This window comes from Mustela nivalis (assembly GCF_964662115.1).
Source record: "Mustela nivalis genome assembly, chromosome: 5".
Classification (NCBI taxonomy): domain Eukaryota; kingdom Metazoa; phylum Chordata; class Mammalia; order Carnivora; family Mustelidae; genus Mustela; species Mustela nivalis.
The window spans coordinates 24,105,895-24,127,523 of NC_139024.1; the positions used below are offsets into that span (position 1 = coordinate 24,105,895).

At 44.0% G+C, this 21,629-nt stretch overlaps 1 protein-coding gene and 1 long non-coding RNA gene across 4 annotated transcripts in view; one reads left to right on the forward strand and one right to left on the reverse strand.

Moving 5' to 3' along the window:
* Positions 1–21,629, reverse strand: part of SOBP (sine oculis binding protein homolog) — a 156,584-nt gene that overhangs the window by 70,323 nt on the left and 64,632 nt on the right. The gene's annotated exons all lie outside the window — the stretch shown is intronic.
* Positions 1,790–20,900, forward strand: LOC309865589. 2 transcript variants are annotated; one of them, XR_014312183.1, is made up of 5 exons: positions 1,790–2,074; positions 6,467–6,578; positions 8,254–8,343; positions 9,357–9,466; positions 20,551–20,900. It is a non-coding gene; the product is annotated as an uncharacterized lncRNA (long non-coding RNA). The 2 variants fall into 2 exon arrangements; XR_014312184.1 differs by lacking the exons at positions 9,357–9,466; positions 20,551–20,900 and having other exon boundaries at positions 8,254–8,470.

Sequence of the window (21,629 nt, forward strand, 5' to 3'; positions counted from 1 at the left end):
GAGCAAACATGAGTCAGGGAGTCAGTCTCTGGCACAGCCTGAGCGAGATGTTACTTCAAAATTTATAAAACTAATCCTTAAAACAAACCAACCTTTTTGACCTGATTCTTATTAAATAATCTTTGGATCATTGATTATGACACCCAAGCCCATCAATTCCAGAAGGACGTGTCCCCCAGAGCTCCCTCAACAGTTCAGATCCTCTAGCAATTTCCTTTGTGAATTTCTAAAATCAGTATTAGTATTATATGATTTTTTTAAAAAGATTTTATTTATTTATTTGACAGAGAGAAATCACAAGTAGACGGAGAGGCAGGTAGAGAGAGAGGAAGGGAAGCAGGCTCCCTGCTGAGCAGAGAGCCCGATGCGGGACTCGATCCCAGGACCCTGAGATCATGACCTGAGCCGAAGGCAGCGGCTTAACCCACTGAGCCACCCAGGCGCCCTAGTATTATATGATTTTTAAACAATTAATCCCATAAATGGTGCTGTGCGGATCCTAAAGGACATTGTGTGTCTTATCTCATTCAGTCCTGGCCCTCTGGCATATAAATGCAGACTGTGGCTTTGGCTAGCATGAGTTAGCTCATCAAAGCCGAGGATTCTCTTGGACGAACTGGTGAAATTAAGTCACTGTCTTGCCTCGCTGAGACACGGGCCTAGATTGTGGTGATTCTTCAAGGGTGGGGTTGTGGGAAGCCAAAGGCCAGTTCACCAGCTCCTGTTCAATACCACAACACCTTCCACTACGGGGAAAAACTGAGACACAGCGACAGTAATGCAGTCCCCTGTCAGGTTGATGGCTAATTATCTCAGCAGGTGAGAAGACAATGCAAGAGGCTTGGAGTCACGTCCTGGGAGAGTTAGCTTGCTCTGTGTCCCTGCCACAGCACATACCCTTCATTGTGACCTGACACATCACACATATATGGGTCTTAGCAAAGGGGAGATGGACCCCGGGGAACATGAGAGAGCACATGAATGAGTCAGTGTGTGTCTCTCGTGACTTCTAGAGGAAACAACTCAAAGGACATACCCGGGTGATGGTGGTCATGGAGAGCCATGAGGCATGAGCTGAAACAACTGTATCCTTGAATTAGCTTCCAATTCTGAGGCCAAGGACTATAAATTTTAAATTAGCAGCAATCCTTGTCAAAGACCATGATGTCACAATTGTTATCTGTAATAAAGGTTCAGGGCTCAAACCAACCTTCTTTTTTTTCTCCTACCAGCCACCACAGAAATGCCATAATGAGGGTCCAGATACAGTAGGGCTGCCTACATCTTCTCTGCATGGTTCACATGGGCCTCAGTCTACCCAATCCCCGGGGTGCCCCACTAACCTGCAAAGCGGGCCTGTAGAAGCCCCATGGTATTCTGCACTCTTGTCACTTGTTCCCTCCCAGATCCAGCTTCAAGGCCGCATCTGTACCACTCTTGGCTCTCAACCCTCACCCTTGATTCTGGACCTGCCTTGGACACTTTGATCGGTGCCCTTGGCCTGGCTGCAGCAGTCTCCATAGACCGTGGCCTTGAAATGGCCATTCTGGTGCTCTACTCTGGACAGCCACAGAAAAATATCCCACCCTGGTCACCACTCTGACCTGGGACAGGTTCCAGTCAGCAACCCTATAATGGGGCCCAAAATATAAGGTGTCCTAAAGATAAGATTTCTTTAGTCAGAAATGGAAGTGAGAATTATGCAATGGCCTTAAAGATCTAAAATTGGCTTGACATAAAGAAGAAAGACCAAGACTGGGAGTAAAATCCTGGCTGTTACTGTGCTCTGTCCACACAAATGCTATGACCAAACAAAGTGATGCTGTGGTTTGTGACTGTGCAGGCGGGCAAGGGAGAAGGACAAGGCGACATGTCTACTCACTCTGCCCTCTGGGTCTCGCAGAGCGTGAAGCCAGGATGTGATTCCGAACTGGATGGTTCGAACTATGAGCCACATAACACCCAAATTGTTAGCAGAGGCACTGTCAGGCTAAGAGGGACCAAGTCCAAACCACCCTGTTTTTAAACACAGGACTAGGCGCCTGCGGGGTGATCCCAGAATCATGGGAAAGTGGTGAGATCAAGTCCCATGTCGGGTTCCATGTTGGGTGTGGAGCCTGCTTAAGAGTCTCCCTCTCTCTCCCTCTGCTCCCCCTCCACAGCCTTCTCTCTTTAACAATAACAACAACAACAATAATAATAAAACAAACCCCGGACTGATCAGCCTCTCTGAGGAGACAAGTGTAAAGATGGCAGCCAAGGAGCTTCTGCTCAAATGGCATCCTCTGGAGTCTCTGTTTTAAATCCCAGCCATTCTGCAGATGATGGCTGGAAGTAATAAAAGGTGGGACAGTGACATGTGTAAATGGGGGACAATCCTTCCAGCAGAATTTGGCCTGTGTTGAGGATAGGGCCTGTTGAAGACAACAGCTGAGCATTGGGTTAAGGTCCATTTTTAGATGATAACTTCAGTTAATACTTGTTCCTCTGTCACCCCTTTTTAAAGATATTATTATTATTATTATTATTATTATTATTACATTTCCAAGATTCTATTCTGGAATCAAAGCCTAGGTGACAAAAGACAAAAACTCTCCTGAGTTTCCACATCCTCTCTCTTTATGGTATAATTGAGAATAAGAGAGGGTAGTTTCCCCCTGCACAGTGAGTAGCCCTGCCCCATTCCCTCTCTCACGTAACCTTTCTGGTTACCAAAATTCCCCAAATATTCCAATCCCTCTGTGCCCTGGCATCTCAGTTGCCCACTGTGGTTCTAGAGATGAGATAACTGGAAGCCCCATCAGAGGAAGGCTCCCAGACTGCAGACTGGGCCCTGCTGGAGAGAACATCACTGCTTCTAGAAACTTCCAAATCAGTGACTGCATCACAGAGCTGTCACCACAAAGGAAGAAAACTCAGTATAGACGTCATTTTGGACAGTAAAATTAAGATTAAAGTTTATTCTGTGCCAGACTCCATGCTAACCAATTGCAGACCTTGGCTCCTCAAACTCTTGTCAGGTCTATACTACCATTACCACCTCCATTTTGCCAGGAAGGAGTCTGACGTGTAGAGCACTTCCGTAACTTATCCAAACCTCGGGAGCTGACAAAGGCCAAGCTGGGGTCCAAATGCAGGTGCCGGCACACCATGCGCGGGCTCTTGACCCCCACACCACATTGGCTCTCCTACAGCAGCTCAGTCAGCACAGGATGTTAGCTAACAGTGAACAAGAGAAGCTATAGATATTACTAGAAGGCAGAGAAGCCATGGCTCAAATGTTCCCGTGGGTCCTTGCAGGAGAGAACTTTGTCCTCTAATCTCCCCCTCTATGTGGCAAAGCACCCACCAATGCCCATGGCAGCTCAAATGGAGGTGGTCAAGGGAGCCAGCACCTCCCTGAGAGTTAAGGCACAGGGGTCATTCTACTAGGCCAGAGGCAACATAGGTAACAAGAACGCAGCCAAAGGTCGAGCAGATCAAAACCCTAAGCTCACCAGGATGGAGGGCAATGGCCTTTCCAAGTATTCTGGACTTTAAGTATTGGGCAAAAAAGAGGGAAGAAAGGAAGGAGAGGGGGGGTGGGGAGTACACAAGGAGATAGGTGTTTCCCAGGGGAATCCTACAGGTCAGCAGGAGAAACTCTGCATGGAAATGGGGTAGGGCACATCCTGAAGTTGACAGACTTCTCATAGGGGCTGTTTGTTTGGAAATCCCTCTTCTTTTTCATTTGCAAATCCTACAGATTTAAGATGATGGCGTTCCAAGAAGAGAGTGAGCCTAAATCTTCTCTCGGGCATGTTTCAAGGACAAAGGATTCTAAATTCATAAAACTTTCCTTGTGGTTCTTACCTAATCACAGAACAGAAAACTGTTATGGTTTGATGTGGAAAATAGTAAAAGGGGAATAAGAATGATCACTTAATATGATTATTACTAACATCATTCTTCCCTTATTAGTAAAAGTAAGGGTATTTACATGCAATCAAGAATCTTTGTGTGCAAAATAAGGAAATTTCTTTCATACCTTTGCCTTAAGGAATGACAGACCCTTGTCTTGGAATGATAAAAATGATTTGTCTAATTCTATAAACAGAGGTTGTACTACTCTGTATTTATAGAGTACCAAACCACTCTATGTGGCATTTGACCCCACAGAAAGCAGACAACAATGACAAGGGCACTCATATAACCTTTTCCTTGGGTCCCATTCATTCATTCAGTCAGTCATCACTTATTGAACATCTACCATGTGTTTGGCTATTGTAGACAACTGAATAACTAAGCATCTACAATGAATGGTATTCAGCCCACATGTCCAGCACATTTTAACTTTTTTTTTTAAGTTTTTTTTTTAATTTTTTCAATTTATTTATTTTCAGAAAAACAGTATTCCTTATTTTTTCACCACACCCAGTGCTCCATGCAATCCGTGCCCTCTATAATACCCACCACCATTTTAACTTTTTAAATTCAATGATAAGAAAACAAATGAACCCTCACCAAGGGCTAACCATACACAGTTTGGAGAGTCAAATATCACACATTTATATCCTATTTAAAATTTAGGTTTTTCAGTAATCACAATTTTTTTAAAGTAAATAAAAGTAAACCACAAAAGGCAAGAAGTAGAAAATATTCTCATAAACAGATAAGAATGATAAAGAAATAAAAAGCAAGAAAAAAGTGGGAGCAAATTCTCCAAGGCCAAGCACCCCATGTGCCATTTGGTGGAGGATGTTCGTACAGAAAGGGGTGAAGAGGGCCATTTGGTGCCAATCCTGAGCTGAGTTTGGTTTCTGGCACCAGCAGTAAAACAGGGGACATAACATCCAGCTCAGAAATTCCATGCAAGGATTAAATGAAACAATTCATCACATGTCCTGCACAACACCTGCAACAGAGTAAGCACTCAATATAGGAGAGTTATTTAAATTTCACAGACCCACTTTCTTCTCTGAGAGAACAACTCAGCTGGCAGGAAGGCCACAGGGACTCAGGGACTCACTCCCTTCTTATCATTGAAGCTGTGATTAAAATTAAGTTGTGTGCACCTTTAGAGCACGCCCAACAGCTGAAGGCCAACGTCAATGAGAAGACCGTGGTGTAGACTTGAGGACTGTTAGAAATGCATAAATACCCCCACTAGTCAGGATCCTAACCCTCTACACATCAGTATTAATGACCACTTCTATCTCTCTCCTGCCATCTGAAGGCCCATTCTGCTCCCTGCAAATAAAGCCTTGTTTTGTTTTGTTTTTTTTTAATCTCTCCATCTCCTCTTCCGTTTCAAGAGCAGTATCTCCATCAAGCAACTTTCTACATGGGCTGAGCAGCTCCTGTCCACTCAAGCCTTTGGGGATTCATGGAGGCTACTATACCTTGAATTCCATGGTCACACCTCCAAGGAAGAACTCAACCAAGGTTTAACTGTTGCTTCCTTCCTTACCATTCAAATCGTCTCCCTTTAGTCCATATTTTCCAGCTACTAACATCACCCTCTATCAATTTGGTTTCTGACTCAGTAACACAGGACACCTGCACCATTCGCTGATGCAGATTCTCATCAGAGGGGCACCTATGTGGCTCAGTCATCAGGCATCCGCCTTCGGCTCAGGTCATTGATCCCAGGGTCCCGAGATAAAGCCCTGCATTGCGCTCCCTGCTCGGTGGGAAGCCGGCTTCTCCCTCTCCTAACTCCCTCTGCTTGTGTTCCCTCTCTCTGGCTGTCTCTCTCTGCCAAATAAATAAAATCTTTTTTTTAAAAAATAAATCAATGCTCATCAGAGGTTGGGCACACATACTCTGGAACCCACATACTCCTTCCAAGCTGAATGGCCTCACCAGAGACAGAGAGGAGCAGACAAAATAGAGGGGAGAATTTCTAAACAATCCAATATGTGGTTTACTGTTTGCAGAAAACGTGCAAAGGAGAGGATATAATTTTCTTATTCAAAAGGCTAGGATTTTATTTTATTTTTTCCTTTAAATGTTTCATCATCTATTCGGTCCTTATTCATTGTAGAATTCAGCACAAAATTGTTGCCTTTGAGTTTCGTTTTGTTGTTTAGGTGTTCACACTCATCTTTCTGTCACATGCTCTCTCCTTCGCTCCCCTTCCACAGGACCCCGGGCCACCTGGCAACCTGTCTTCCACGAGTGAGAAGCCCCTCTCCTCGCTACCTGGGCAATCGCAAACAGCTTTCTCTGATCTTTGTATGAAACATTTTCATTTCTGCTTCTCCGCACATCCTGCCCCGCCCCAGGAAACTGCTACATGGGTACCATACAATGTTTATGTTCATTTGTTTCTTTATATGACATCCTGCCCTCCCGTGCTCTGCGATCGGATGTCTACAAAGATATAATCAGAATGAAATTGTGTTAGTTTAGATCAGCATCTGTGGCAGCAAGGCCTTAAATGATACAAACAAGGCAGGAGCTCTAATGTCTGTCTTGTTTCAAGGTAAAAATGAAAAATGACATCTTTGATGGAGAAGACTCCACAGAGACCCGGGAGAACCGCGGCCTCTTCCCCTGCTCACAGACAGCTCTCTTTCCCCTCATATGGCTGACAGGTGTGTAATCATGTTCCTTAGTCACAGTCTGTGTTAAAATAACCAATTACCAAATGAATGAGAATGAAGCTCCAGTGTGACCGGTGCTCCCTTGCAAAGTCATGGTACGCATCCAAAGCATGGCTGTAAACAGAGGCTCCTGGGGTGCCTGTGCGGCTTAAAGCCTCAGTGGGTTAGAGCCTCTGCCTTTGGCTCAGGTCTTGATCCCAGGGTCCTGGGATCGAGCCCCAAATCAGGCTCTCTGCTCAGTAGGGAGCCTGCTTCCCCCTCTCTCTGCCTGCCTCTCTGCCTACTTATGATCTCTGTCTGTCAAATAAATAAATAAAATCTTAATAAAAAAATAAACAGAGGCTCCTTCCCCAAAGATGCTCTCCAAGACTAGAAGCCTCTCCCACTGTACAGTGAATTTGCTCAAATATAGGACGTTTTCCCTCTGGCCCTGGCCCTAAGGAATGAATAGTCACACCGGGCCACCATGGATGATCAGTTCAATTTCCCTGGCGCTGGCAGGTCCCTACCATTTCCTGTTCTGGATCTTTCCAGGACACATCACTGTCGCCTCTCATGCCTGCCCAGATTTCCACATGAACAGGGCAGCAACCACCATCAACATATTCTTCCCTCTATGGTGTACATCACCTTCCACCAGGCCCCTTAGAGACAAAGGACAATGCTGAAGCCCAAGAGCCAGGCAAGGAATTCCCCAGATCTACTGCCCAAGAAAGGTAGAGAGTCCCATGCAGGTAGCCTACAGAGACACATGTCGTTCTCTGTCATAGATGTGATCAAGAGAAGCAAATCCGTTAGAATTCATGGAAAAATCACTTTCTTTTGGCCCAAAGGTAATTAACATGTTGGGGGAAGCAACTAACTCAAATGAAGTCAAATAACTCAAATGAAGTCAGAGTAGAAATTGAGACAATGGCTTACTTACAACCCATGGATTATAATAGTGCTGCTGTTACACTCTAGGTGACCTTCACCTCGAACCCCATTGCTGTGCCCATGGGCGGAGGAGCCCTACTTCCCAGACCTGTAGCTAAAGAAGCTGAAAAAGGGATGAAAGCAAGTTTCCACCCCTTAGCTTTGCTTCCCATCCGTGAAGCCGAGTTTGTACTTCTTACCCACACTCGGTGGAACGAGGCAGGGGTTGTGACCACCATGCAACACCAACAGTGTTTTAAGGAAAGATTTTGAGTTGTATGTCCACCGGGTATCTTTTGATGAGAAAGACTGTGTTTCAGTAAAGCCAAAGGAGGCACTGATTCAAATTTTAGGCAGCAAATATCAAAGTAAAAAAGTGAATCCCACAAAATCTCTGCATTGGTTTATTTAGGATAAAGCATACAAGGAGATTCAAGAGAGTTTGAAGGAAGTGAGTGAAAAGTACCATTCTTTTCTATCTCTCAATCCTTTTTTCTCTTATCACAAAAGATGTTCCACTGGAGGATTTACCTACAAAAACCAGACCAAAGCTACTCTCCTGTAAAAGGGCTTGGTAAGCTATGCCTTGCCTGAGATGGGAGGTAATAAAAACATTTGAGAGGAAGGAAAAAAAAAAATCAGCTGGTTTTCCCCTTCTGTGTTCTCCTGTAAACTGATGAGTTTTTAACCTCAGTCTTGTTATCCTCATTAGCATAAGTGCTAATCACCACCTCTCCTCTCTTACTGGAAGGGCAAGCAGGACTCCACTGCAGGCTCAAACAATGGCTGACATCCCAGGTCAAGGCTGCGGGTGAGGAAGGAAGACTAGGGCTGCGGACAGGTAAGTGTTGTGAAGGTGCGCTAGACGGGGGACAAAAGGTCAGGGGGCTGCAGGCATCGAGGGTGTCCTTCCAAGGAGGGGGCGAGGCCCACGGCTGCATCGCGTCTGATGTTCTCGCCTCCACTTATTCATGGGCTCCTGGCAAGTTTGGCAACGGCACCTTGAGTGAAAAGCACACTAGTTTGCACATATGGTGGAAAGAGCCTTGTGCATTGGTTGAATGCATACTGTACTACGTACACATTCTGTTTTATCTCTGGGCCCAGCCGTGCTGCAAACGCTTGCAAATTGGGAAGCCTTCTGTGCAGTAAAAATACGGACAGGAGAAGCTAGACTGTGACTTATAAGATGCGACACTAGCCAAAAAGCCCAAGGAACGAAAAGTTACGGCGGCGCGTGCTTCACGCTCCTTGCAACAAAGGCGGCGGCTCTGGGAGGTGGGAGAGCCCCGCCAGCCCTGGGTGCCTTCCCCTCCTCCCAGGGTTTCAGACCCACAGGGAACAGGCTTCCCTTACACACACACACACACACACACACACACACACACAATGCCTCTCTGGAAACCTCTGCCGGTATCCACTGCTGTTTTCATTTACGGAAAGTGTGAGACTTCTATGGAAAAAAAATTTTTTTCAGTGAAATTTCTCATTTACTTTGGTGGGAGATGGTGACGAAATTGCTATTTTTGTCCTCCGTTTCATCCTGAGGTCTTCAGCCTACCATCCTGCACCAGGATGCCGCCGCCCTTCGACAGGCACCAGCATCGCTTTCACTTCCTAAGTGTTTCTGAAAGCAAAATCTGATACCGCTCGGGCTTCAGAACACCCTGTGTATTTGGGATGTGAAAGGGGCAAAGCGGTGGGTTATTCTGACCTTCCTCCTTCCCGCTCTTCCTTTACCTGGCGCCCAAACACAGTCATGATTTTTATAAATAACTCCTTTAAAAGAAGCTAAGGAGAGTGACATAAAAATCCTTTCTTGATTCAAATGACAGAACTTCCTTTCTTTTCTAGTAGCCTTGTAGAGGAGGAGGAAATCAGTAGGAGAGCGTAAGGATTTGGACAATGTTTGTAGGGGTCAATGCACTAGGCTTCTGTCACTCTTACTCTGCCTGCTGAAAAAGGTAAGTTCTTGTCTCAAAAATGAAGAAAGTAAGATGTAACCAGGTATTTGGGGCGCCTGGGTGGCTAAGTTAAGTGTCTGCCTTCAGGTCCAGTCGTGATCTCAGGGTCCTGGGATGGAGTCCCACACTGCACTCCCTGCTCAGTCGGAAGCCTGCTTCTCCTTCTGCTGCTCGCCCTGCTTGTGCTCTCTCTCTCAAATAAATAAGTAAAATCTTAATTTAAAAAAAAAAAAAAAAGATGCCAGCCGGTATCCAGTAGAAGGCACAGAGGAACTACGATGTGGGGTTCTTGGCAAAATACTGACAGCTTCAAGCATACAAAAGGGAAAGAGCAGAGAGTACTCAGAGCGATGCCCCATAGAGCCCCCACAGTCTGCCGCAAGCTGCTTCTTGAACCAAGGAGCCATCTCTCCCCTCCTAACCCTTCCATCTGCGCAGAGTCCGAGGTTGCGAAGGAGCAGCAGGCTTACTGATGCTGAAGTGTATGCCTTCCCTAATTCTATGTGTGGAATTCCTGATTTCGTTTCCATGTTACTCAGAGTCATCTTCTCACAAATGTTAGGAGTGACGGAAGTTAACCCCAAACTGGTGGGAATCTCTGAGTTGCCTGAGGCATGCTTTGGCTTACTGCAGTCAGTTGTTCATTTTCAATATGCTTTTAGTTTGTGGAGTTGCTAGAAACAATAAAATACATATTTAAGAGACTGTGTTTTATAAGGACTCCTCCACAGGCAACTTTCTATCACACTTTCCACCATTCAGGACTTTGTCCAGCTTTCTTTTTCTTTGTCAGTTTTTGTGGCTGGTTTTTTTTCCTTTAAATAAGTTAAAATATACAGAAAACATGATAAAGTCAATAATTGGAAACAGCGGGGCACCTGGGTGGCTCAGTGGGTTAAAGCCTCTGCCTTCGGCTTAGGTCATGATCCCAGGGTCCTGGGATCGAGCCCCGAATCGGGCTCTCTGCTTCAGCAAGGAGCCTGCTTCCCCTCTCTCTCTGCCTGCCTCTCTGCCTACTTGTGATCTCTGTCTGTCAAATAAATAAATAAATATTTAAAAGAAAAATAATTGGAAACAGCTCCTACTATTTAACTCTATTAATAACAGTGTATGATAGGGGCGCCTGGGTGGCTCAGTGGGTTCAGCCTCTGCCTTCAGCTCGGGTCATGATCTCAGGGGCCTGGGATTGAGCCCCACATCAGGCTCTTTGCTCAGCAGGGAGCCTGCTCTCTCTGGCTGCCTCTCTGCCTATTTGTGATCTCTCTCTCTCTGTCAAATAAATAAATAAAATCTTTAAAAATAATAATAATAATAATAATAGTGTATGACAATTACTGCTGATACACCTGAAATTCTCAGTGGAGATTTCTGAGAAATATATACAAGGGAAGAGAAAGAAATATTACATACTCGGATAAAGCCCCAGGTTCTTAAAATGGACCTTTTAATGGAGTCTTAAGAGAAACAGTCAGTTGAGTTTAAATACTGCTCATACTTCCATACGGCCACTCTAGAGCCAGAAAAGGCAGAGCTGGGGGAGATTCTCTGGGTGACTTTCAGCGCCTTTTTACTAGTTTTATTTTGAAAAAAGTAAAATAAAAAACTGACATTGGCAACACATTCCCGTCCCCATCACTTCGATACAACACAGGAGTAGAAAAGGGTCCCATGCAAACAACACTTAGTCCAAGGCAGAGCTCTGTGCCTCCCAAGGCAGCAAGCCCGTCTGCCCCAGAGACCCATGCCCAGAGCCAAACTGAACACACAAACAGACCAGTCGAGAATGAAGTCGGCCCCAGGCCTCAGCACATCCCACCCTCCCTACAGCCCTTCAAGCTCCCTGACGGCAGCCATGGACACCCCCAACCAGGCCAACTCCTGGCCTCTTGCCTAGCAGGGGACATATTTAAACAAGAATCAGCCACTTTTTTCTCCCTTTCATGTGTGTATGTCCAATCTTCTGAGCCAAACAGAAAACTTCTTGAGAGAAGGGACTGGATCTTATGTGTCCCTTTCCCATAATCCCCAGAGGTGACGTTCTGTGAGATGAAGTAAAATGACTTCAGAAACCTGGAAGTTCCTCTAGGAAGAGCCCAGGTTAATGACTGAATATGCTCTGTATTAAAATGGCAATCTGACCCCAGAACTGGGTTAATAAAATACATAGGTGTTTTGAGGATATAAAATCAAGTACCAATACTTGACATGCCCAAGAATATAGACTTTGAGGAGATAATTTCTTGATTGAGTCAGAACACGCTATAGAGTGTGACTGCTCCTCCTAGCATGAGCTGTGATGCTGAACGTGCCTTTGTCCAGGGAGGCCGGGCTCACAAGGGAGGTTTAGGAGACACTGCTTTGGGTTGGGGTGGTCAGGAACGGGGGGGGGCGGCGGGGGGCGGTTGTTCAGGTGGGCACTTTAGGTAGGTTTTCGATAGGAGTCTTAGTTATTTTCCAGGACCTGTCCAACTTCCTACTTCACCCTCCAGGAACAAGGCTGAGGAGGAAAAAAGTATACTCTGGATTTTGGATCAGGACCACAAGCCTAGTTATGTATAATTAAGCTCTAAACTCTACCATCATCCCCATGTGCTCCCTGTTAATCCTTACCTACTTCTGGTTTGGTCATTGTTTCCTTCCCCCCCACTTACTACATACATAGGAAAAGAACAAAAGACTGTCGAAACCTTGGACGCCTAGCATAGTGCTTGACCCAAGTGAATGCTCAGTAAATGTGGGGCTGTGGACCTGGGAGAGAAACCAAGGTGTATGGCCACCACATCCCCTTCCAAGGGACCGTGTACCATGTTTGGTACCATGTGACCAGCCTCGGCTAATTGGAGCAAGGAGATGCATGTGACCCAAGAGCAGTCATTGAATGAGGTGTCCTCAACTCATGACATGGCCTGTTGCAAAGAGATGAGGCGATTCCATCAGATTTTGTCTCTCAAGAAGAATTATCACGTACCAAGAGACTGACACACAACAACAGGCGCTGAACTATAAGGTCACAATAGTGAGCGGAGCTGGAGAGGCCATGGTGGAGTCAGCCTGCTGAACGGTGAGGACCAGGGACTATGGGGAAGATAGAAAGAAAAACATGGAGCAGACAGCCAGGGAAAATCAGATATACCATGACAGAGGCGATGGAGAGACGCCAAGCCCAAAGCTGCCTCAGTTCTCACTGCTTTCTGCTTCCAAATCCTGCCCCCTTTCCTGAAGAGACGGGCTAAAATAGACAGTAACATCTTCTGTCTTCAATTTAACTCCACTCTCTTCCTCTGCAGAAGTCCAGAGCTTGTTTTTCTTTCTCTCTCACGGTGGAGAGGGGAAGTGGCTCCTGCACATGAAGGGGGCCTCTAAGGGTGAACAAACATGAGAATTTCGAAACCATCGAGTATCTCATCACAAACCTCCATCGCCCGCTGGGTCTGACGGACTGGGCACTGCACTAAATCTCGGAAAGGGAAGGCGTGAGTGAGAGGGGTGCTGTTTGTTTTGCAGGAGTAGACGCCAGTGTTAACAAGCAGAACCAGGGGTGCAATTTCCTTCATCACCGAAAATCACTGCTAACGGTGTGGATACGACAGTGCTTTGTTTGGTGAATCCTAGAGTCTGAGCAGATTCTATTTTTTATGGCAAATCAGCCATGGTCTTTTACCCTTCGGGGCATTTGTCATTTCTAATTTCTGAGAGTGGCAGATGTCAGCTCCCTTAGCAAGGAACAATTTTTTGAAATCTGTTTGTACACATCAGCTGACACAAACCAAGCTGAAACCCACTGGGGGGAAAGTACAAGATTATGCTGGAAGCAACTAGAAAACAAGGCTTCCACTGCCTTTCCCGCACAGTGGGGGTGGGATGGGCCAGGGTACCTTCTCACTCCCGTTTCCTTTATTTCCGTTCTGCATATTCCAGCGTACATTTCTGGAAGGTGCGAAGACTGGTTCATTACTCTGAATGCTCAGATCAAGTTCACTTTAATTTTCTAGTCTCTGGCTTAGAGATTAGGTGTATATTGTATAATTTAATGGAATCTTGTTTTTATTTTGGCTTTGTTTTGTTTTTTCAGTTAATATTATTTACTCATTCTACTACTCTTACAGTTACAGTTACAGTCAAAGTCCAAGAAAGACCCAAGGACTGGGGAGTTACTCCCTGAATTCTCCCTCTGTTCCTTGGGTTCCACTCACCTCATCCCATATCCCCATCCATCCCATATCTAGTTCCACTGTCAGCCCAGGAGCCCTGGGAACCTGGAATAGGCCCAAGTCATCTCCTACCCAGATGACCATATGGAAACTGAGTCAGCTTTAGGCCCCTTCTTCCCTCCCACCATACCCTTCACAACGCACACGCATGCGCACACACGCACACACACATACACACACACAAATACACACACGCTCGTAAAGTCTAAGTCAGACCCTTTGCACCTGCCCATACTGGACTCAGAGAACCGAGCGTGAGAAGGACATACAGGTGGTTCAGGACATGGCAGAACTTCCCACTATGGTAGAGACTGAGACAAGCTGGGTTTAATCAGACTAAACCTACAAGGGCAGTCTTGTACAGTCTACAGCAGACCGAGACAGAGAGGAGCTCAACAGGACCTCCCAGAGACTCTGGAACCCAAGGAAAGCTGGGTCCTATTTCTGATGATCTATGTCACTTCCTTTGCTTCATTAAATATCACCGAGCCCTGAGGAGAAGACTTCTTCGGGTCTCTTGACCCTTCAAATGATGAGGAGACTTCATTACAAGCTAGAGTTGAAATACCATAGATTAATCTAGTCATAGAATCCAAACTGAAGAAAACACCTGGACAATCTCAAAATCTGTGTTGCAGTCACTCAAACTTCAACTTTCAATTGCCATCTCTCTGTTCTCTTTTGCCCTCTTTATTTTGATCTGCTGCCCTTTCGGGCAGTGATCCTGTTTTCTTTAGCAGACCAAAGGCAGTTTGTTTCTGAGTTAAATGTCACTTCAATATTTCCCCAAGTGAGATGTTTGAACCAGTTTGTGAGTTTCCTAAGCAACAGAGAAATGCTGGAAAAATATTTGGTATCTCAGGTCTGAAAGTTGCCTTAAACTTTGGCTCCCCGAGGCAAATGAAACAGATAGATAGAATACTCCATGCTCCCTGAAGTTTCAGGTTGAAAACTAAAGTATTGGCCTGAAAGCACAGAGCTCTAAATGCCAGCCTCCCAAAGCCATGTCACTCAGGATTGTGCCCCCAGACAATTTTAATGCTGAAATAGTCTAGTGACGGTAAGAGAAACAATGGCGGCACACATCCAGGATCACGGAGCCATGGTCAACAACTAATGTGTGAGGAGGGAAGTAAGCATCCCTAGCCAAACACAGAATTCTGCAGGAAAATTCCTGTGGGAACCCAGATTATGCCCTGAAGGCTGAGATTTGATTAACCTTCTTGTAGCATGTGTAACGACAAATGTTATTGGTCATAAAATTACCCAGCCCTTATTAAAACACAGCTGCAGCTCTGGGCTCAGTGACCTCCTGGGGGAGAGATTTCCATAAGATAGTGAGAGACTTTATGGAGGGAGAGCGCCTTCCTAGCGTTGAAACTACAGGAGAGTGTTTTCCACTTTAATGAGGAGTTCTTGAGAGAGACCAGGCTCCTTAGTATTAAAAGCTTTAAGAAATGGAAGGACCAGATTACATTCAGTCTGCTACTTGGCGGGCAGCTGGTCTACCGCTCACAATATGGAACCATCTTCCTTCACAGAGAACATGCAGCGTCACATTCTCACAGACCTACCTATCTCGCATCCAACTGTTACTGTTGAGGAAGTTTTCATTTCTCTTTGTCTTATATAATCATAGCATCTCAAAATTTGAAGGAAATTTGGAGACTCTTGGGTCCAACAACCCATCCAACTCTACCACCAAGTAGAACTGTATGAAAATGAGAACCTATCTTCGGAGGTGTTCCAGAAGGGCTGTGCAACTCTAGGCCATGTTCTCAAGGGCTACCACAGCCGATGGAACATACTCCTTCCAACAGCCAGTTCTAGTCAGCTCTCCATCTCATATCGTGGGACTCTCCCTGTGCTTTTCCTGAGCCTCCACATTCATGGGGAGGACAGTTATGAGGCTCCATCTCCTACAAGCCAAACACCATTGTGGGAAGGGGATCCTTTGCTTTTCTGGCATACCGGTGAATCTGTGAGCAATATCCTTTCATCTATGACAAGTTTTTAAATAACCAAAGACAAAATAAGAACAATGAAAATGCTTATTCTTTTCTGTAGCTTGCTCCTCACTATTTATATCCTACTTTCTTTCCTTTCATATGAGCCACTAAACTCATTTTATTAATAGTGCTTCCTTTGTGAGCTTTAAATTTGCTCTTAGGAATCCTTCCCCCAAATAGAGAGTACTTCCCCCGTTTAATTTCTCCTAACTTGATCAATTATCTGCTGAAAAATATGAACACTCGAAGGACTACACAGTTGTATCCCGTTAATTTTTTTCTCAACGAGAAAAATTCCCCAGTCATACATTTTTTCCTCAAACGATGCGAAAGCTTTCCTTGTAAAGTTATTTTGGACCCTCAAATCCCTATAATCCGTGGTTCTTGTTTTTCTATCTCATATATATCATGTATCCATTAACATTTTAAAATTTTAAAATTTTTATTATGAATTTTGCAAGATACACAAAAATAAAGATAGAATAGTGACTAGTCACATTCCCACCACTCAGCTTCAATAACTATCAGATTTTACCCCACTTCCTCCATCCATCCATTCTTTTTATGCCTTCATCATAGGAATATTTAAAGTAATCGGAGTCATGTCATCTCCACAAACATCAGTGTACATTTCATTCTATCAGTTTTTACATAATGTCGATCTTATTTGACTTCCCTTCTTTGAGACTTTCCACATTTGGCCCTCAGGTAGACAGGGGGTCTTAGCATCTCAGCACACCACCTCCATTGTCCCTACTTAGCACAGAGGAAGGCGGGGAAAAGGTTTGCCTCGCAAGTAAGAACACACTATCACGAAATACAAAATTCTGGCCACAAATTTACAGTCTCTTTTATTATGCCAAATTGGCATATAAAAACTATTTGGGAAAGACAAACGTGCATAACTATATAACTCAAAAACCAGAAGCTAAAATACACTGCTGCCCGTATTCTCATCAAGATATCATGGCACCATGTATCAAGTGACCTACAATGTCTAAAGACAATCTTTCTTTAAAAATTTCTTTTATTAACCTCTAAAAAGCTTCCTTTTAATATACCATCATTAAGCGAAATTCAGTATTTAAGAACCATGGAGCCATTAAGAAGCAAGCGTGTGATGATTTAGTAATATTTTAGTTCAAAGAATACATGATTTTAATGATCTCTTTTGAACACCACAGAACCCCAGACACTGGGAAGAAACAGAAACGTGTGACACACCATTCAAGGGCTCTATTTCTCTCTGTTGTTCTTACTTCTTTTTAAACTATCAAGCTGTAATAATTATTCAGTCTAAGCCGCCCCCGGTAAATGAAACAGCCCTTAGACAGCTGTCAAGGCTCAGTCTTCCGGAAGCTTTGATTTTAATGAAACTCATTAAGGAAAGAAATTAACAGAAAATATCATAATTTGTCTTGTTTCAGAAAACTAAACAGAAACAAAGGGCTTCTTAACCTGACAAGGAATCTGACCAGCCAAGCTCCTCTATTATATTCAGAGCTCCCCACCAGTGAGCTCTGCACAAGCATTGGACTAGGTTAGGAAAAAAACTCTTCCCCGAGAAATGGCCCGGCCTGGAGACTTGTCTCAACTCCATGGAGAAGGCCTTCTCAGTCATGGCAGGGGATATTTTTTTTTTTAAAGATTATATTTATTTATTTGACAGACAGAGATGACAAGTAGGCAGAGAGGCAGGCAGAGAGAGAGGAGGAAGCAGGCTCCCCACTGAGCAGAGAGCCCGATGCAGGCCTTGATCCCAGGACCCTGAGATCATGACCCGAGCTGAAGGCAGAGGCTTCAGGGCAGGGGATTTTTAGACCATAGTGTGCAAGCACAGACTATTCGAGGAAATGAAAGGCTATGGACAATGTAATTCTAATTAAAGGGCTATGACTGGAGAAATTATTCACATATTTGACCGCATTGAGTTCAACTTCTCTCCAGACATCGATGACATCTCCTTCCTTCCATTCTTCCTCCCTTCCTCCCTTCTGTCCTTCATTTAAAGAAACTCCATGAGATGTATGTTCCTTTGTTTCCTTTCCATAATGTCTTCCAACTTACATTAGGCTGGAATGTTGCAAAGACAGGAAGAAACATTCACCTAAATGTCTATCTACTAGCTAGGATGCTCTCAAGGAAGACACTGATGGTGCCCACAACCTTTACGCTCATAGATTCAGCACAGGCCTGATTGGGATCTGTTTGGATTGCGTGTAGATCTAATTAGCATGCCACCCTGCTAGGTCAGATAACCCTAGAGACAGACCTTTCCGGAGAGAAGGCCTCCGAATGAAACTGAGAGCAAGTATGTAATTGACGGTGATCTCACTGCTGTAAGCACACGTTCTTCAGTCCCTCAGAAAAAAAGCCTGCAAAGGTGGCGGGGTTTTTCCAGGGATTTAAGCTGTGTCAATGGGAGGTAAGACAAGGAGCTGGTCAGAGTAGGGAGTGTGAACACGGCTCTCCTGTACCCCTGGTCATGCCTACCCACCTTCAGCCTGATGCAGGGATAGTCAACAGTACAATCTGTTGAGCAGACCAGGGTCCCTTCCCAGTCTGCTCACTTACGGGTTGTCTGACTGGGTAAGTTATTTAACTCCTCTGAGTCTCGGTTACCTCCCATGTAAGATGGGATCAAAATACCTTTATCAGGGTGCTGTGAGGATTAAACAACACAAAGTATTTAGCCCCCAATGTCTGATACAGTGAGAATTTCAAAAATAGGAGGAACTGTGAGCATCCGCAAGTGTATGTAGAGGGCGCTAACCGTGATAACCCTTGGGGGTCAGGAAAGCACTAGGGAAAGGGAGAGGATCCTGGGAGTCAAGTCCTAGACGGAGAGGAGCCAGGAAGGAGCAGGGGTGTGGGGAGGAGCCAGGAAGGAGCCGGGGTGTGGGGAGAAGGGAGACCCTGGAGGGGGAGCAGGAAGAGTTCCTGCACTTGGCTGACCTCTCTTCCTGGTGTTGCACTGTCCTGTCCAGGAAAATTCTCAAATCCTTGCTGGGCGAGTCCTGTCCTTACCATGGGGATCTACACATGACCCCCAGGAGATAGCTGCATAAAGCTTATCTGGGCATTTTTTGGAATGGAGAAGGTTAAGTAACACTTCTGAAATCCTCTCTTTTAGAAAGATGATTGGTAAAATGAAGGCAGGAAGCTGCTTAGAAAGTAAGAACCACCAGAGAGACAAGAGGGGAAAAAAGAAAAGTTCTTCAGTGGCACACAGTATTATCTCAACTGTTGAAAAAGTAATTTGAACTAGTTATTTTCTAACTTTTTCTGGGCTCCATTTGATACTCTGAGGGGTATCAGACCACCTGCTAATTGCTGCCCCCTCATTAAGGTGATAAGTCAAAACTATGCAATACATTGAACACTGTTCTTTTTCAAAGTAGAAAGAAATTGACATGTATATTGCAAACAAGTGAGTGACCATGACTGAGATTTCTCCGTTAGATTAGGAGTCTGTGTTCGTTCGCTACAAGATACAAGCTACATGTGGGTAGTAATAAAGGAAAATAATCAGACCTATGTGTCACCCAACTACATAGAAATCCACATTGTCTCACAAGATACAAAATAAGTTTCTTACAGAGATACCACAGGATGGGTGAGAATAAAATCATTATTCCTACTACGACAAACCTGAGAAGACAGATTAGTTAATCTGCGAAGGCTTTATACAGCCCAAAGACTCAGGGACAAAGCCATGTGGCTGGGGGATCAGACGAGTAAGCATCCCCATGACTCAGGGTCCACTGACCCCAGACAGGATTATGCATACATTGTGGTTCTCAGTCTTTTTATAGTATCTCCTCTTGTTCTTGTTTCATGCCTGCTTTCTATCGTTTTCTTAGCTAACATAAATGTCATCTGAATGTTTTTATCTCTAATTCATTGATGGACTCTTTGTGTTAAAGGATTTGCATATTGAAAGAGGGGAAAAATCTGGTTATCAACTAGCATAATTTGTATAGCCCCCACAACCTCTATAACGGTTCCCAGATGAAAAAACGCACCCAAGCCTTGATGGTAAAAATGAGGTTATCTATTAGCCTACAAACTAGCTCTTTTAACATCTAATTAATCTAATTTGGTAAACAAATTAACGTTCTTTTCAGTGTTCCTTATTTCAAAAAGTCAGGCCTAGTTTATGGAGTCCATCATTTAGTACAGACCCTGTTCATTCATTTGTCCGAGGAATATTTATCAAGAATTTTTAATATAGCTGCCATGGTTTTCAACATTGGGAATATGCCAGTATGCAAAACAGACATCATCACAGATCTTCATGGGGTTTTATTATAATGGGAAGTGCTGACAATATACAAATATATATCTACAAAAAATGTATGATATCCAGGAGTATTACATGTTATGAAAAGAACAGCAGTTGTGAGAAGTTAAAGGACAATTTGTAATATCAGTAGAGTGACTTATAGTTTTTCCTAATCTTCCGAGTGTGATATGAATCAAGCATGTTGGAACAAACCCATAGCTAGGGTTTCCGCAGTTTTATGTATTAATTCAATTTTATTTATTAACTTATTTGTACTCTGCCTCATTCCTGAAAGGCTTTACGGCAGAGCTTCTATACAGTTGCACAAACTGTCCTGCCCCTTTGCTATTAAAGAACTAGATCTTTAGGAAAATACAGACACAGAGTCATTTCCAAAGTATTTCATTTTCTCTCAATCACAAGTTGATTTCCTTGACAACTTAAGTGTGTCAGTAAGTACTCAGAACCAAGATTTTCCAGGAAGATCAAATGAAAAGGCTAAAAAATCAATACAGGCAGCAACTACTCCTTATAATCACAATTCTCTTAGAAACTTAACTTTGTCATTTTTTTTCACAGTGTGTCAGTTTCCGAGGATACGAGGATGGATCTTGTCTGTAGCCAGCATCCTCGCTCGACAATGTTCAAATTTTGCATCCCCGTTGACATACAATAAATGACAACATGACATGAGAAGGTGGAGGCAGAATGAAGGGGGAAATTATTCATAAATCATGCAGTCATCTTTTGCTGATCCTCCTTGGTAGAATGGAGGCAGTTGAAATGACACAAGACAAAGAATCACCTAAAACTTGCACAGGAGAGCACACAACCAGTCCCCGGCTCCCTAACCAATCCCAGCCCCTCAAAGTTTCCAGAACTTAGCATGATGATGACAGGCAACCCTCTGCATTGCTATTAAAACTCAATTCATGAATAATTAAGTGTAGGCTACACAAAATGTGAGCAAACAAAGCGAAGTCGCTGTTACAGATCCAGTACTTGGCACTCAGAGACCATCTGTTGAAACATTTTGTAATAACTTTCCAAAACTTTAACTTATTTTGACCAAGCCTGATATACAACCAAAGGATATGACATACACTTTGATTTGTGGCTCGTTTTGTCATTCCCCAAAGAGTAGCTTTTCCATTTTTTGATGGCTATATTTCCAGAATTTTTAATAGTTTGAGAAAGATGTTATATGCAGATAGCAGAAACAGATTTCTGCCTGTGAAGCCGAGCCTATAGTTCACAAAAGCACAAATATATATTTAATACATATTTTTAAATTTTTATTCAATAATGTAAAAGTTGAAAATGTGTATTTTACTTTTCAAATCTACCTAAGGTATTCATTAGTTACTTAGGCCAAGACAGTTTATGTTTTCATTTTTCTGTTGATTTCAAGGGAAAAAAACCACCTCTGACATGTGAAATATATTTTCTATACCTTAGTTTTAGTTCTGCTTTGCATTTATTCTCTTTCTCTTTTTTTTTAAGAGAGAAAGAGTGGGTGGGGAGGGGCAGACGGAGAGGAGAGAGAGAGAAAAGCTCAGAGACTCCACGCCCAGCGCAGAGCCTGATGCTGGGCTAGATCTCACAACCCTGAGATCATGACTCAGCAGACATCAAGAGCTGGATGCTCAACTGACTGA